This window comes from Pseudorca crassidens, chromosome 4, assembly GCF_039906515.1.
Source record: "Pseudorca crassidens isolate mPseCra1 chromosome 4, mPseCra1.hap1, whole genome shotgun sequence".
NCBI classification, from domain to species: domain Eukaryota; kingdom Metazoa; phylum Chordata; class Mammalia; order Artiodactyla; family Delphinidae; genus Pseudorca; species Pseudorca crassidens.
In genome coordinates, this window is record NC_090299.1 from 132,403,635 (window position 1) to 132,420,526 (window position 16,892).

At 37.5% G+C, this 16,892-nt stretch overlaps 1 protein-coding gene and 1 pseudogene across 10 annotated transcripts in view; both read left to right on the forward strand.

Annotated features, from left to right (window-relative positions):
* INPP4B (inositol polyphosphate-4-phosphatase type II B) overlaps positions 1-16,892 on the forward strand; it is a 718,440-nt gene that overhangs the window by 477,966 nt on the left and 223,582 nt on the right. The window lies entirely within an intron of this gene.
* On the forward strand, positions 1,168-11,091 carry LOC137224138 (large ribosomal subunit protein uL18 pseudogene; annotated as a pseudogene).

The following is a 16,892-nucleotide window of genomic DNA, read 5'->3' on the forward strand; positions in this document are numbered from 1 at the left end:
AACGTTAGATAAGGGATAAGAAGCATTTTTTTGGTTATTAGTTTTGTTTTTACTATTCCTTTGCACTGACATTATCTGACTTTTATTCCTTTTACATTCGGGTCATAATTTTTAAAGAGTAGAATTCTCAGATTTCTGTAAAACAAATTCACAGAAATAAGGGTAAGGGCGTATTTGTCGGCACCGTTCTTGGATCGTGAGTCTGGTTTTGTTTGTGTTCACTGTCCCTTATTCTTACCAGGTAAGTCAGATTTCAAACTCTCAAACTAGTTTCATGGAATACCATAGTTTAATGTGGCCTGTCCTATGTGCTGTGAACTGGAATTTTTGAGTTTGAGTTGAATTTTTATTTTCCACAAAAAACTTAAAAGGGCAAGAAGTGTGTGTCTTATTTATAGGCTTAGACTCAAATTGCATGAAATATGGTACCGTGCATTTTTGAAATTGTAGGCTAAAATTTGTTTGCATGTATTGGGGAGAATGCCTCCGATATAGAAAGTGGTTCCCACTCATGTAACTCATTTTCATTTAAATGCATAGCCACTAAATTTCTGTCTAAGCGTTCTAGTATCCCAATCGGTGTCTTTATTTAATATTAACCCTGGTACCTTTATATGACATCTGCTTTGTTTTTCTAGTTTACATTTGGTAGTTCCTGTCTACTCTGACTTCCTTTAGAGCTGAATCATACTTTCTGTTTCGTTTTCTAGCTCATTACTATCTATTCCTGACTTCCATACTGTACTGTAAACAAGCTAAGGTTCTTGTATAGCGGATTACAATTGCAGACATGGAAGACACTGGTTAATATTACAATAATAGTAATACTAATGAGAAGAGAAGGAGGAGGAGGTGGAGGGGGAAGATACTATGAGACACTATGTGTTTTATGCTCTGATAAGTATGTTAGAGATGTTGTTTCATTGACCCTTATCAGCGTATGATGTTATTCCTTTTGTCATTTTATAAACTAAGGAACTGAGGTGTAGAAAGCATTTAAGTAATTTGCGCAAAGTTACAATGCTCTTAACATAAGAAAGCCAAGGCGTGAAGCCACACGTTTCTGACTACAAATCCTGTGCTCTTAATGACTCACTTTTTGTCCCCATTGACCAAGGGGAAAACCGAGATCTAGTTAAAACATGTCCTGTGTCACGTGACTTGGTAATGGCAGAACAAAGCAAGGACGGAGGTCCAGGACCACTCGTTCAAGGTGTCTTCCACATTGAGTTCACCACAGTGCCTGGATTTATAGCCAATGAAGACCTAATGAGTGTTAATGGCCATGGAGAACTCAGGAATGTTAGCCATGATGGCAGAAAGTGAGAAACAGCCTGCTAGATTAAGGGGGAATGGAGACTAAGGGAAACCTGGGGAATCTATTCTCACCCCAGAACCATGGCCCTGAGCCTGGTTTACTGTCCAAGCACCTAACAATTATTTGTTCTACCAACCTGACCTGAGTCTCTTGGAATCATAACAAGCAGAAATTTAGAACATCATAATACTGTCTTATTTAATTACAGAATGGAGAAGCATATCTTTCTCTGGCAATGGCGCTAGAGATCAGGGGAAAAATTACGTTGCTCTTAAAGTAGTCAAACAATCGCAAAGGCAGAAAAAGAGGCAGGGATAAAAATTCTTTCTTAGGAAATCCTTCTCAGAAGAACTGAGACAGATAGAAGTGCTTTGACCTTGTCTGACCTTTGTTGCCTATCTCCACACAGTTCGGGCTTCATTCAGTGACTGTTCATTCAACGAGCATTTATCATGAATTTTTCATATGCTAACTATAGTAATAGGTTCTTTACCAAATTTTTAAAATAATAACAGGGTTAACATCTTGCAGTTGATATTACTAATAACACTGTTAATGAAAAATCTTGTTATTTATTGATCATCTACTAGCATGCAAGGGATATGTTGGGTGCTTCTCCTGCACTATATCATTTAATCCCTGCAGCTTTATCATCCCAGTTTTATAGCAACTTGTCTAAGATTCCGCAGGTACTAACTGTACAAGTAGGATTAGAATTCAGTTGAGTCTGACTCCAGAGCTTCTTCTGCTTTTATTGTGCTGCCTGATAGGAAGCTAATGGTCTCATAGCATCTTTGCTTTCTTCTCCATTTTATATTCTATCTTTTGGAGAGTTTTAGGGGCCTCAATTACTTTTTATTAATGTTTTAATCTTAAAATTCAATTTTATATGCCTGTGACATAGTAGAGAGGTTCAATAATTATTTGTTGAGATTTTGATTCATGATGATGACTTATATTTTTATGGATGCTAAATATGAACCTGGTGCCATTTATTTCCGAGTGGAATCCACCTAAATTAGTGAATATAATGCAGTCTAAGCTTTAGAGTATATCTGAGACAAGTAACTTTCAGAGTAATAGTGAGTGATAGATTGTGATTTGCTTGAAAGGCTGAAAACCTTACTTAGAATTCACACTTATTTCAGTATAGGTCACATTGCCTTGCCACAGAAACATTCAGCTCATCTTAGCAACTGCTCTGTTGTTTCTTTTGTAACCTTCCACATGTAATCCCCCCCAAATTAAGCAAGCATTTATTATAATTTTATCCTAGTGGATGTGACCAAATTTTCTTGAATGCAGATGTATAAGAATTTATCCATAAAAAGAGAATTTATGTTTCTTTTTGTTTATTACTTCTGCCACATTTACAGTAGTGCTGTCGTGAAACGTACAGCATAAGACTCCGATGATCCTAGACAGACACATGATGTTATGTTTTATAATATACAGATGTATGGGAGGGGCTCTGAAAGAAACAAACGATGAATTTCTACTGTTTTTAAATTTTTCCTATTTTATGTAACATTTTATATGTGTACATATTCATGCAAATGCCTCATGGAGTGTATGGATAGGTATGTCTGTACATGTATATTCCTTTACAATTATTTTGCTTTCTCCCAAACTTGATTATTTATTTTCCATTATTGTCAAATGTGTGTGTTTAGAGAAGGTAAGATCCAAACTATGGTGTCTTAAGTTTTGTTCGATTTTGTTTTTTGGCGTTTTGCTTAATTTAACCTCCTTACACACACACACACACACACACACACACACACACACACAGGCACAAACACGCACTTCCATTTTATTTGTAAAAACAGAAGAACGACAAAAAAAAAAAAAAAATTCCTGCATATTTTTAACTGAATCTCCCAAAGGCATGTTCTTAATTTAAGAGCTGGGAGCAATATTAAGGAGAGGTTCCTTAGGCTCTGACACACAGTTTTCTACACCAGCATACTCAGAGCGATAAAAAAAATGCAATTGTCACTAACATTTCGCAGGTTGGGAGCCAAGGCCCGTTCTGCAGGCCATAGGGCAGTGGGTCAGAATGTTTGTTCCTGGAATGCTCGAGTGCATGTGAATCCCCACGGTAACCTGAGACCGAACTTGGCCGTAGATTGACAATACAGTTTTAACTGATAAATTTATTTTTCATTTGAAATGGAATTAAACTTTGTTTTTTCGTTTCCTACCATAACTCTTTTCCTGCACGCAAATAATGCTTACTTTAAGCACTAGATACTGTCTTTAAAATTGTATGTGTGACGACAACGTATTTTCTTATATTTACTTGGACTTCAGAGATGCTTTTAAAAAATCACATCCAAGCATCTTGAATATGTTTTGAATATGTTTTATTCTCCTTTAAAAGTCGCTTCCAGTTAGTTTTTCTAGGTATCAGAAAGTAGGATTACAGCAGAAAGTTCTGCTGGTTCCACCACACTAAGTTTTATACACGTCTAAAACATTTTCTATATTACATAAGGGCGGTAGACATTGACTGCTGGCCAAAAAGCCTGCTTTAAGAGAAAATAGCATATCAGTGATTAATTATAAAACAGAATAGTATTAAACTTTATTAAATGCATTCGTGGAAAAGTTCGAGGATAAGGATGTCATGTAAAAGCTAACTTGATGCTTTTGCCTAGAATTTTCTAAAAATGCCCATCCTAACCGCTGAAAGCAATGAAAAAGAACACTGCATTCTTTTCCTTTGGGAGTGAACAGCAAGAAAACATGCACGTCAATAGCAAATGCACGCTCATGCTTGATCCAGATGCACACGTATGGGGAAAGCCTCGAATCTCTGGAATGCTCTATTCACCGTGCTTTTGGCATAATTCAAAACGAAGACAGGAAGCTCCTCCAGGACAGCTTCTCTGATACTGACACTGACTCGGACCTCATAGACACATAGGAAGAGGTAACTAACACTATTTGAGGTTTATGATGGATTAAGCGTTTCAAATGTCTTACCTTACTGAATCTTCTAATACCCTTGCCTGGAAGGTGATATTATTCTTGTTTTATAAGCTAACTGCAGAGTAGCAGTATAGCTTTCTAAGGTCACACAGCTGGGACAGGATGGAAATTAGAAGAGAAGAAGGGTACTTAGAGAATATATATTTTGTTTAGAATTTTAGGATTAAGTAAGTTTACAGACCAGAAGAGATCTTGACACTTTAGCTTCTTCTTGGACCCCTTTAGTGACCTGGAAATCAAACTTAGGAGGCCATACATCTTTCCCATTTTCCGACAGGTCAGTGTTAGAAAAGTGTTCCTATTTTATCCCAGACTTTATCTTCTTGCCACATTCCCAGCTCTCCTTCATAGTGTTAAGTAGAATAAGTCTCATACCTTTTCTCTATGATCGCATTTGAAAGCAGCTTTTTTGCCCAACTTTAAATCTTCTCTCCTTTTTTACTCAGCAAGGAATGTAATGTAGAAAGAGCACCAGACTTTCCTACCAGATTCGGGTTCAAGTCCCAGCTGTGTCACCCCAGGCATGTTGTCTATTCTCTAACATCTGTTAGTGGAAATAGTAATGACCTCCCTCCCAGGGTGATTCTGGGCAATTAATAAATGCAGTGAAGTTCCATGCATTAGAGAAAAACACTCTATAAAGATTGCTTCTTGCATTAAACTTACTAATTCCTTCACCCATCACTTAATGTTTTTCTTAGTTTGCTTAGTTTGTTGTAGGTCTTTCTTAAAATGTGACATCCACAATTCTCTAAATTGGGCAATGGCAGAGAGGTTGATTTAACCTTTGATCTGGACATAACATTTTTATTATCTGACGAACGGATGCTTCCTTGAAACCCAAGTTCTGGCTTTAATCACACTGACATCAGATTTGGCTTCTTATAAAATGGCAGATACTAGCAAGAGACATAGGGCAAGTGTTTGTTTGGTTGAAACAGGCTGCATTCTGATACAGTTGGGAAAAATCTCAAATTTGCTTTGACTTGAAATTTTAGCAATATAGCATTGAAATCAGGACAGATATTCATAAAAGTGACACAGAGTGTCAATTGCTTTTAGGGTTTACAGATACATGTTGTTGCCGAATCTTTAATAAACTGTCTACAGAAATAAATTCAAGTGATGTTTCTCAGGACTGGTCTGGGAAAAGGAAGGGAAACATCAAAAGCAGAAGTAGGGCTATTTGCTTCTAAAACTGATTCTGTTCTTATATATAACTGTGTCATTGTCATTTAGGAAGAAGACTGTCTAAAATTATCAAAAGGCTGTAACATGAGCCACTTTGTAATAACTACTAAAATGACATTAATTTATTATAAAATCAGAGAATGCAAAGTATACAAATATCATGGGCTTAGGACAGTAGAGAAATAAAAAGTGTATGGGATTTAGAGACATGCCTGAGCCCAAATCCTGGCTTTTTTATTATCCAGCAGGATGACTGATTACTCTGAGACTCAGTTTTCTTATCTGTGAAAAGGGGATGACAGTGGTGCCCATCTCACAGCCTCAGCTCACATGAATTACTAACGTGAAATGTTTATAACAGTTCCTGACACATAGTAAGTGCTCAATAAATGTTGGCTGTAATTTTTTTTTTCCTTTTATTGATTAGCTTCTCTAGCCTTAGGTGTTTTGATGTTGTTTTTGTTGTTCCCAGGTGAGAATTAGACAAATGGTACCCAACCCATCTGAAACAGTACCTGATGCAAAGCGTGTGCCCATCATGCTCGTCACCTATTTTTAAAATTATCATCCTCATCAGTATTATTATTCCCCATTTCATCCAACTAGACTGTCTTTCATTTATAATTTAAATGGCTCTACAGTGGTATAGTCTGCATTTTTCTTTAAGTTCCTAATCCATTTTCATGGGGCGGGAGGTATGACCATGGAAACCGATTAGCACTTCCTTAGTTTGCATTATTCAAAATACGTCATATTTGTCAGACTGCAAATGAGAGTTTTCAGTCACTGAAGAGACAACGCGTACTTAGAGTACACTTCAGTAGCTCCTCAATTTGTAGAGAAAAGCCTGAGCTCTTCCCTCTTTTAAAATGCAGATCACATAAAATTAATATCCGTACACAGACCTACCTGCTTAAGAAGTTTGAGAGCTAATTTAGCTTTGAAGATAATTGCAGGAATGATTAGGCCTGCAAGGAATTATGTTTGACCTGAAAATTTTGTAAAGGATTTGCCCATATTTACCAAAGTCGCTTTCGTCATTATCACCCTGTATTTCTGCTGCTCTGGACACATTTATATCAGCTTTTTCCGAAGAATGTTATTTGGAACACTGGTATCCCTTCAGTTATTAGTATGTGTTCTTCGAGTGAAGTAGTTTATGTGCAGTAAGTTTGAAAATGTTATATCCAAAAAAGTGAAGAGGGTGACCTTACTGTAGGATTTCTCAGAGCCTTCATTAAGTCCTCAAGTCCTTCTAGGACTCTCAGAGGCAATGTCGCCTACAGCTTTTCCCTAACTAATTTGAACCCAAGAAGCTTTCTTTTTGGAAAGCTTTCTTTAACAGCTTATCAGACAGACACTGTGTTCCAAGAAAAGCAGCTGCATAGCTGAGAAAGTGCTGATTTTGAACAATGTAAACAACCAAGTATTTTCCAGAGAAATATATGAGACACTCTCTATATGTATTCATCCACTTTTCCCCACCATGAGCATTTTCTTGAACAGACACCTCTGCAGGCAGGCCTGTGGTCTTCATCCAAATGAACCCTCATCCTATACACACACCCTGCACCTGTGCACATTCTGCCCCTATCCACATGCAGTTACCCAGCCCTGTTTCTCCCACCCCCCGTTCTCTGTCCACAGGCATTGCCAACCCTGTGGCATTTCACACCCATGCCATGGACTATATAGACACCCATTTGTGAGATTTGTACAGAATATGTGGAAAGGGGAAAGGAGTGACAAAATACATGCTTTCTTTTTTATAGTCGTTGACAGATTCTTTTTAAGCTTGCATAAGTGGACACACACTTATTTTCACAATCACTTAATATTAGAACCACCCTGAACGGAATTTAGGTCTTCTCCTGAAGGCTCTGCCCTTTGGTGCTTGTCCTTTCTTGGTTAAATTCAGAACCATTAGGTGCCCTAACTATAGCCCAAGTTAGAAATCACAGCATCCATTTCCAACTCATCTTTTCTACAGCTCTCATCTGATCTCATCTAAAGCTCTTTTTCTGATTTAAATGTATATGTCTTCCTGTCCCTGGACCCAAATGAACATGAACCTGAAAATAAGCGTGCAAAAACCTCAGCCAGGAGATACAAGATAGTAAGTCTGCTTTCTCAGCTTCATCTGCAACCACACACGTAACCCTTGACATTGATCGTCACTTCCTCTGTCACTTATAGTGGCTTATGTGCACATAACACTTTCTAAAGGTCGAGTCAGAGTCTCTGTAGTTCTTTGGAAACCCCTCTTCTCAGGGTTTTGAGCTCAGTGTCAACCTCAACCAGCAAGAGAGCAATGTCCGTAGGTGTAGATGGTGCACCTAAGATTCTTCCCCACACTGATGTCCTATTATTTTCCCTCCATCTTTTGTTATCCGTTGCCTGGGATGGTCTCACCCATCTGAAGTCCCTAGTATTCTCCATACTTATTAGGAACTGAGAGGCGATAGTCTCCAGGCATGTCGGTGAAAAGGGCTGGTCACTATCCCCTACCCAGGCTCCTCAATTTCCTAAGACCAAATTGACCATTTTCCTATCATCAAGCTTTTGAAGAAGCAGGTCAGAACTCATTATTCCTGCTCCAGCTACCACAGGCTTAATGATCACTGGAAGGTCACTATTCTTAACTGTGTTCCTAGTGAGGTTTGGCTTTGCTTTTTCATTTACACGTTGTCAGTTCTACTTAATATATATGAGTGAGCTGTGTTGGAGGTACCGTCCTTGAGGAACTGTAGAAAGTTACCTGCCCCTTAACAATGTATTCCCCTAATAGCATGCTCTAGCCTAGGATTTTCCACCCTAATCCATTAAGTGAAATTCACTGATGTCTGTTGTTCTGTGGTATAGCATGGTGCCTCATAGTAAAAGTGTGGTTGAATGAAATTGTTTGCAATAAGACTTCAGGAAGATAAAGAACTGAGTCAGGAAACGGAAGACAAGTGCAATTTTATAATGGAAGATAGGAAAACTAGAAAATATACAAAGTCATATCATGAAAGATTTTAAGAAGGCAGAAGAGAAGGATGAGGTCAAAGATAAAAAGTTGTAGAATAAGATGGAGAAGAGAACAGATACACTTATTTTGCTTTACTTAATTAATTTTAATACCAATATAACCACATTGTTTTTCTCAGTGCTGTGCTACAGTAGGGCTTGGTTGCTTCTAGTAATGGGCTCAGCCTATTGGTGACCCTTTGGGTTCCTTGATCAATGTACTCAAGCTTATTAGAGTTTGACAGAAAATGTTAGGTAATTAAAGATTAGTCTTTATACATTGTGTGGCACTGATGAATTTATTACATTATGGGACAGTTTACCATCTTACAGGGAAAATAGATTTAAAAATCAATTGAAATCATTGAATGCAGGTTTAATTAGACTTGATCTAAGTGCTACCTGGCATATATTACATTATGACAAGCAGATGAAATGACCAGTTGTGCTTGTAGATACATGCTGTATGTTGCTTCTTTCTGATGTTCACACATGTAAATTGGAAAGTAAACACATTCCTTTAGAACTTAATATAAAAATTGATTGCTAAAAACAAATTTAGGTTGCCATAATAAACTTGGTCTAATCCTCATCCATCCACCTAAGACCAGAGCAGATAACTTGAATTTTATTTTATTTTAATCTTCCCCACCATCGATGCCGTCTCTCGAATTCAAAGCAGGTTTAAGGTTCAATCCTAAACTTAGAAATGGTGTCTAGTGGGGATTATTTTTCTCTTATCTAGAATCAAATTGAGGATTTTCCAGGGACCTACACAGTAAGTAGGAAAGAGAGACTCTAACAGTTTTGAGGTTTGCTTGTTTGTTGGGCAGACTACTAACTAACAATAAATTTCTTGGCTACGGAGACTTACTTCTAGTACTGGTAAACGTGAATTGCTTCTCTGACCAAGTGATATGCCTTTCAAGTACTTTAAGGATTGGCCTGTGATTGTAACACTGGCAGAAGTTCGAGTTCCATTACTGTCACCAGGAGGTAACTACTTTCCTTAAATTTCTTCGTCTGACTACTAATGATAATAATGACACTGAAATGAGCTTAAATTATGAATTCATAAGGCAGATTTTAAGAATCTCTTTATCCTTTAGTAGGAAAAATTATTGTCTCCCTCTTTCTTTCATGCTATCTCTTCTTCCCTTGAACCCCCACTAGTTCTTGAAACAAATACTATGCTAATTTTTAAAGTTTGAGGTTTTAAGAGTGTTACAGACTGAATATTTGTATCCCCCAAATGTATCTGTTGAGGCCCTAAACTCCACTGTGATGTTATTTGAAGATGGGGACTTTGGGAAGTAATTGGAGTTAGACGAGGTCATGAGAGTGGGGCCCTCATGATGGGATTAGTGCCCTTATAAGAAGAGCCACCAGAGAGCTTGCTCTCTCCTTGCCATCTGAGGACACAGGGAGAAGACAGCCATCTGCAAGTCAGGAGGAGGTTTCTCACCAGAATCTGACCTTGCTGGCACCCTGATCATGGGCTTCTAACCTCTAGATCTGTGAGAAATTAAGTTTCTGTTGTTTAAGCCACCCAGACTACGGTATTTTATAACAGCCTGAGCAAAGAGTTATTAGATTCTGATAGAGTTCTTTGATTACACTTTAAAATCATATTCCTCTTACATTGACTGTGCTTTCTTATTGTTAGCAGTAAGAATTAAATTATAAAAGTTACCACCATTGCTGTATATCTGTGATGAGCCACAGATATGCATCTCTGCTTCACGGGATGGAGTTAAAGTCGTCAAGAATAAGGCCTACTTCAAAAGATGCCAAGTGAACTTTAGAAGAAGGCGAGAGGGTAAAACCAATTGGTATGCTTGGAAATGCTTACACATTTTACACAATTTACACATTTGAGTGTAAATACAGTACACTCAAATATGGGTGATAGTTCATGTAACCAGCAGAGAGATCATTTGTCAGATTGCTTATGCCTGTGTTGAAGAGGCTATGATAGTCGGTGCAGCTTACACTCATGAACTTACAAAATATAGTATGAAGGTACTTTGTATTTGGATTCAGTTCACACCTGAACTACCACTGGAAATAAAGTTTTTGGGGCCCTGAAGAGAGCTGTGGAAAGAAGCTTTTCCATCCCTCACAGAACCAAACGATTCCCTGGTTATGGTTCAGAAAACAAGGAATTCAAGGCATAAGTACTTTGGAAGAACATCAGGGATCAAAACATTGCAGATTATATATGGAAGGAGATGGTGACGCTTACAGGAAAAAATTTACTCAGCACAAAAAGAAGGTAACTCCAGACACCAAAGAGATGTGCAAGAAAGTTCATGCTGCTGTATGAGAGAATCCAATCTATGAGAAGACACCTAAGAAAAAAGTTAAAAAGAAGAGGTGGAACTATCCCAAAATGTCTCTTGCTCCGAAGATCAGGTAGCTCAGAAAGCAAGTTTCCTCCAAGCTTTAGAGTGGGCTAGTGAGGGTTGAACCAAAACACTGCATTCCTATGAAGATTTTTCAGATAAGGACAATCAACTGATTGACGAAGAAGCTAAAAATAAATACATTGAAAAGTTACCACAATTTCATCTTTTGGTTTTCAGAAATAAATTTAAAAAAAATCAGGTGTGGACTTCTGGTTTCTACTGTTCTTTGACAAATATCAGCACTACTGTTGACCTGTGAGCCTTTCACTTGACCTCTCTGGGCTTCAGTTTCTACAGAATGAATTGGCTGATACTTAACCTTACTTTCTGTTCTAAGCACTCTCTGATTTTATTCAATCCTAATATTGAGATCTGAGGAATTTATCGTAGAATAAAAGAGAAAATATCTGCATCCAAGGTTATTGAAAGCTGGTGAAATTTTTATTTGGTATACAAACTTCAATTCAGTTCTCAAGTACTTACAAAAGGATATATAGCAAGCACTCCTGAACTGAAAATTTTAATCCCGTGACTTTTAATTTTTACTGTCTTTCTCCTTCCCGTTAGCACATCAGCCTGCCAAATACCAAAATCCGTTTGTTTTCTTATATGGATTTTTTTTCTTTTTTTTTTTTGTGGTATGCGGGCCTCTCACTGTTGTGGCCTCTCCCGTTGCAGAACACAGGCTCTGGACGTGCAGGCTCAGCGGCCATGGCTCACGGGCCCAGCCGCTCTGCGGCATGTGGGATCTTCCCGGACCGGGGCACGAACCTGTGTCCCCTGCATTGGCAGGCGGACTCTCAACCACTGCGCCACCAGGGAAGCCCTATATGGATTTTTTTTAATGATGCAATAAAGACCTTTAATTACTAATAGATATATTTTCTTCTTATAATGGAATCCTAATGTTTTAAAAGGGAGATATTCAGAGAACAAGTAATTGCTTTCTCATGTACTTTATGCAAAGCTGGTATAGGACATTTGATTTATTCTTGCTGATCTTCAGAATCTATTTAACGTGAATAAAAGCAGTATACTGTTTCCATATGGCAGGTGTCTTGAACTTTGCGTTAATTACTTTTCTTCCTTTTAACAAAAAAAAAAGATCTGTAGAAATCTTTATTGTTCTATCTAGACTCCTTTAACAGTGAATCAGTCACATTTTGACCTCGAAAATAACTACCAGATGATTTAGTAATGCGTTATTAAGACTGTTAGCAGAACAAGTTAAAATCTGAAAATGGGAAATTTCAGGTCTTTAGAGTATTTTTAAATTACTGCTGCCCTGTCTGCCTGACATATTTTGCCTAGCTAAACTGAGTTTCCTTATTGTAGCAATAACTATGACTCATTTTCCGGTGATTGGTGACCACGCAGGAACCCTGGATTCCTAGGTCATCTTTCATTCATATGGCCGCCCATCATTTTACCTGTTTGTCTACTCCCTCCTGTGGCCCTGGTGCCTTCTACTCCCTGACTCTATTCTGATCCTTGAGCTTCCTCCTCAACCCCATCCCCTATCCTCAGTCATTTCTCTTTGTTTAACTGGAAGGTGGCTGTCTCCCCTGCAGCCCTGTCAAGTGGTTACTCCTCATACCTACTATGGGATGAACAAGAAAACGGGAACCTTCGTCATACAGCCACAAGGAAATAAATTCCACTAACAACCTGAATGAGCTAGGAAGTAGATTCTCCCCTAGAGTTTCCACGTGGGAGTGTGGCTCAGCCTACATCTTGGCTTCAGTCCTATGAGACCCTGAGTAGAGGACCTGGCCTGCCTTCTGAGCTGTAGAAACTGTGAGATAGTAAATGGGTGGTATTGTAAGTTACTGGGTTTGTGGTCCTTCATTATGCAGCAATATAAAATTAATCCATGGCTCTCTGGCTTAGTCTTCTAGTCCTCTCTCCCCACCTACCCAGCAATAGCCACAATGGGGTCTTTGCTCTTCCTTGAATATGGGGACCGTGTTCCTCTGCAAGACCTTTGGACCATCTGCTGCTTCTGCCTGAAAAGACCTCCCCCTAAGAAAGGTATATGGCTCACTTTTTTTTACCTCCTTTAGGTATTTGTTCAAATGGCTTCATATTAGAGAAACCTTTCCTAATGCATATACATACATATGTAGTCATTATATATATATGTAGACTATAAAGTAGAAGCCCCACCCAGCACTCACCTACCTTGCTTAAGTTTTCTCCGTGGAACTTATCGTATCTGTATCATTTTTTTGTTTACCATGAGAATTCAAGCTCCATGAGGACAGGGATTTTTGTGGTGTTCTCTGTTGTATTCTGGTACATGGAGCAGTGCTTCCAACATGGTAGGTGCTTAATACTTGTTTGTAAGTGAGTTCACATTTTCTGTTATTTTGACCTTATTATATTTCTATGGAAATTAATAATTTTGGAGACTCTTTTTTTCATTAAAAATGTTGTCATATTAAAGGAGAAGGAAGAAAAAATATTGGAAAAACCACAAGATTTTATAACTTAATACCTGCAGAATTTAAAACAAATCTAAATGCAATTCAGCAGAAAAATAGAGGCACTTAATAACTGTTTGGTTTCAGAGTACATGCCTCACTGTACAATTTAAAGCTTAGTGAATTTCTTATCACACAGGTTTGAAATACATTATACTCTAAGGTTATGTTCATACACTGGATAACTTTGATTTTTCTTTAACTTTGATCTTTTAATGCTAGCTTAAAAAAAATCCCTTTGCATTATTTCCTACTATTAAGAAATTTACATAAAACCGAACGGCACAAAAAATCCAGCAAAAATATAAATAATTCAAAACTTCAATAGTAAATATAGACCCATCACTAGTATTTGATACTAATTATTTAATAATTAAATCCGCTAATCCTCCATGCCTGTTATCTTTAGTAGAATGTTTTCATAGTGGCCTAGAATATTTTGATTTATTTTTTGACATTTGCAAACTATTCTTGTAAAGAGTTTCTACTGCCGGAGCATGTCCATTTTTAGTAAGAAATAAATTTTTGCTTAGCTGTCTATCAAGACTGTTTATACTTGGTCTTAAAAATGTCCATATTTTTTGCTTTTAAAAATGTCAGCATTAAGTCGGGTTTCCCCAGCCATTTATGTATAACCTCCTATAATTCCTTTCTTGCTACTATCCTTTTCCAATGGTCTCTGCTTAATATATATAGTGCTCTTTTCCTTTCAACATTTTTCTTTCTCTTAAAATTCAAACAATAAAATAGAATAGAATAAATTAACAAAAAGCCTTAGCAATAGTTTCTCTTGTAGGTCTAAACATGAGTCAGTTCAGACATGGGTGGCTAGTTGTTTTATCCCATGAATTAGTCATGGGCTTGGGAAATTCATTGCACCTCCTGCAAGAGCATTTTTCTCTCCAGTCTCTGATGAAATACCCTCCCCGCCTTGTTCAGGTGGAACATGTTCCTCTCACATTTGGCATTTCTATGTCAGCAGATACTTTGAAAGCATAAAGCGTGGGATAAATTGACACTTTGACTCTACCATTACAAATCAATGTTGCCAACAGTTAGAAGGTTCTGTTCACATGGAAGGTAATAACCTTTCAGTCATTTGGTTTTGTATTTCCAGATTAAATAGCTAATAGTTTGTTATCCATTCATTATCATCGAAAATGTCTATATCTTTTCTCATTTATTCTGTTTTGGAAATTACATTCAGTAAACATTGACTTTTTATTGCTGTGCAGTTCTGTGAATTTTAACACATGTATAGATTCTTGTAACCACCACTGCAGTCAGGATACAGATCTCTTGCATCTCCACAGAGAAACTCCCACCCGCTGCCCCTTTGATGAATGCCTCCACCCACACCAACCTCTGACATCCATGATGTGAGTTCTCCATCACCATAGAGAAATGCTTTTTGAAAAAGTCATTGAATCATTGGTTGCAGATCCTCCTGAGACTGGCTTCATTTATTCAGTCTAATGCCTTTGAACTTCATCAAGGTGTTGTGCATATCAATAACAGTTTTTTTTTTCAATTGCTGAGTTGTATTCCATGCTACCGTACCACAACAAACTGTACCACAGTTTGTTGCACCATTCATATGAAAGTATATTTTGGTTGTTTCCAGTTTAGAGTGATTATGAATGGAGCTGCTAAAATATTCCTGTGTAGGTTTTTCTGTGATCCTAAGTTTTCATTTCTTTAGGATAAATACCCAGGATTGGAATTTCTGAGTCATGTGGTAAGTGTGTGTTGAACTCTATTAGAAACTGCTCTGTTTTCCCCACCAGCCATGTATGAGAGTTTCAAGGGCTCTGCATCCTCACCAGACATTGTAAAATATAGTGTGACATCTCCTAATGCTTTTAATTTTCATTTCCCTAATGGACAGTGATGTTGAACAGTTTTCCATGGTCTCTTTGTTATCTGCATATCCTCTTCTGAGACACATCTCTTCGACTTTGCCCTTTTATTTATTATGTTGTTCATTTTCTTGCTGTTGAGTTTTGAGGGCTCTTTATGTATTTGGGATGCAAGTTCTTTGTCAGAAACATGATTTGTAAATGTTTTCTTCCAGTCAGTAGCCTGTCTTTTCATTCATTGTGTCTTTAACAAAGCAAAAGTTGTCAATTTTGATGAAGTTCAATTTATCAATTTTTTTTCTTCTTGAGATCATGCTTTTGGTATCATATTTAAGCACAATTTGATGAAGCCCAGTTCATGAAGACTTTTCTCCTATGGCTTCCTTTAAAATTTTTTATATTTTTATGTTTTACATTTAGGTCTATGAACCATTTTAACTTTTGTTTCAGTTGTGAAGTTTACGTAAAATTTCATTTTTTCCCCGATTGGATGTCTAATTGTTCCAGTACCATTTGTTGAAAGGACTACTCTTTTTCCATTTCATTGACTGTAACTTTGTCAGAAGCAGTTGGCCATATTCTCTGTGTACTCTGTTTCATTTATCAATATATCTGTCCTTTTGTCAATACCACAGTTTTGATTACTGTAGATTTACAGCAAGTCTTAAAAATCAGTAGATGCAATTTCTCCATTCTTCTTCTTCTTTCTGAAAAGTACTTGGGCCATTCTGTTTACTCTGCCTTTCTTTATAACTTTTTGAATCAACCTGTCATTATGTACAAAAAATCTTGCTGAGATTTTAATTGGTATTGCCTTAAATCTGTAGATCAATTTAGGAAAAATCGACATCTTTATAAACTTGAGGCTTCCAGTATATGAACACAGTATGTCTCACCATTTATTTAGATCTTTTTTGATTTCTTCCATCAACTCTTATAGTTTTCAGCATATAGATCTTGCACATTTTGGTTAGATCTATACCTAAGTACTTTGTTTTGGACTTACTATAAATGATAAATAAATTTTTTAAAAATTTCAGTTTCTAATTGCTACATATTTGTATGCTGACCATGTGTCTTGTGAAACTTTGTAGTTTCAATATCACTTCTGTTTTCAAAACTTTTGTAGTGTTATTCGTATCTGTCCTTCGAGTTTGTCACCCAGGTGACAGTCTGGGACCTGGGGGATGGTGTAGTCCATAGATTATTTCTCAGAGTATCTGATATGTGGTTTAGATCCATGCATGCACAGCTTGAGGTAAGCCCAGAAGTCCATGAACGACATTAAGAAGTCCCTTCCTGAGCTCCTTCCTCATTACACTCTCTCTGGCATATTCCCATTTCCTGTGGATTCCCTGGAAGGAAAAGATCAAAAGACCCTTCATTCAGAAAGCTGGGGTTTGATTTTCCCTTCTCTGCCTTGCAGCTGTACCCTCTTCTGGGGCCAAGAGGTAGGAGAAGAGAGAGAGAAAAAGTAAAGGGCATGCATCCCATGCCCTTGGGATCACAGCTCCAATCAGAGAGGAAACTTTCCCTTCCTCATAATTTTAGGCTTCTGCACTTCCTCCAAGCTGTCACTTTTGTTACTGCCACCACTGGATTGCTTGGGGGCTGAGACACAAGAGAGTGG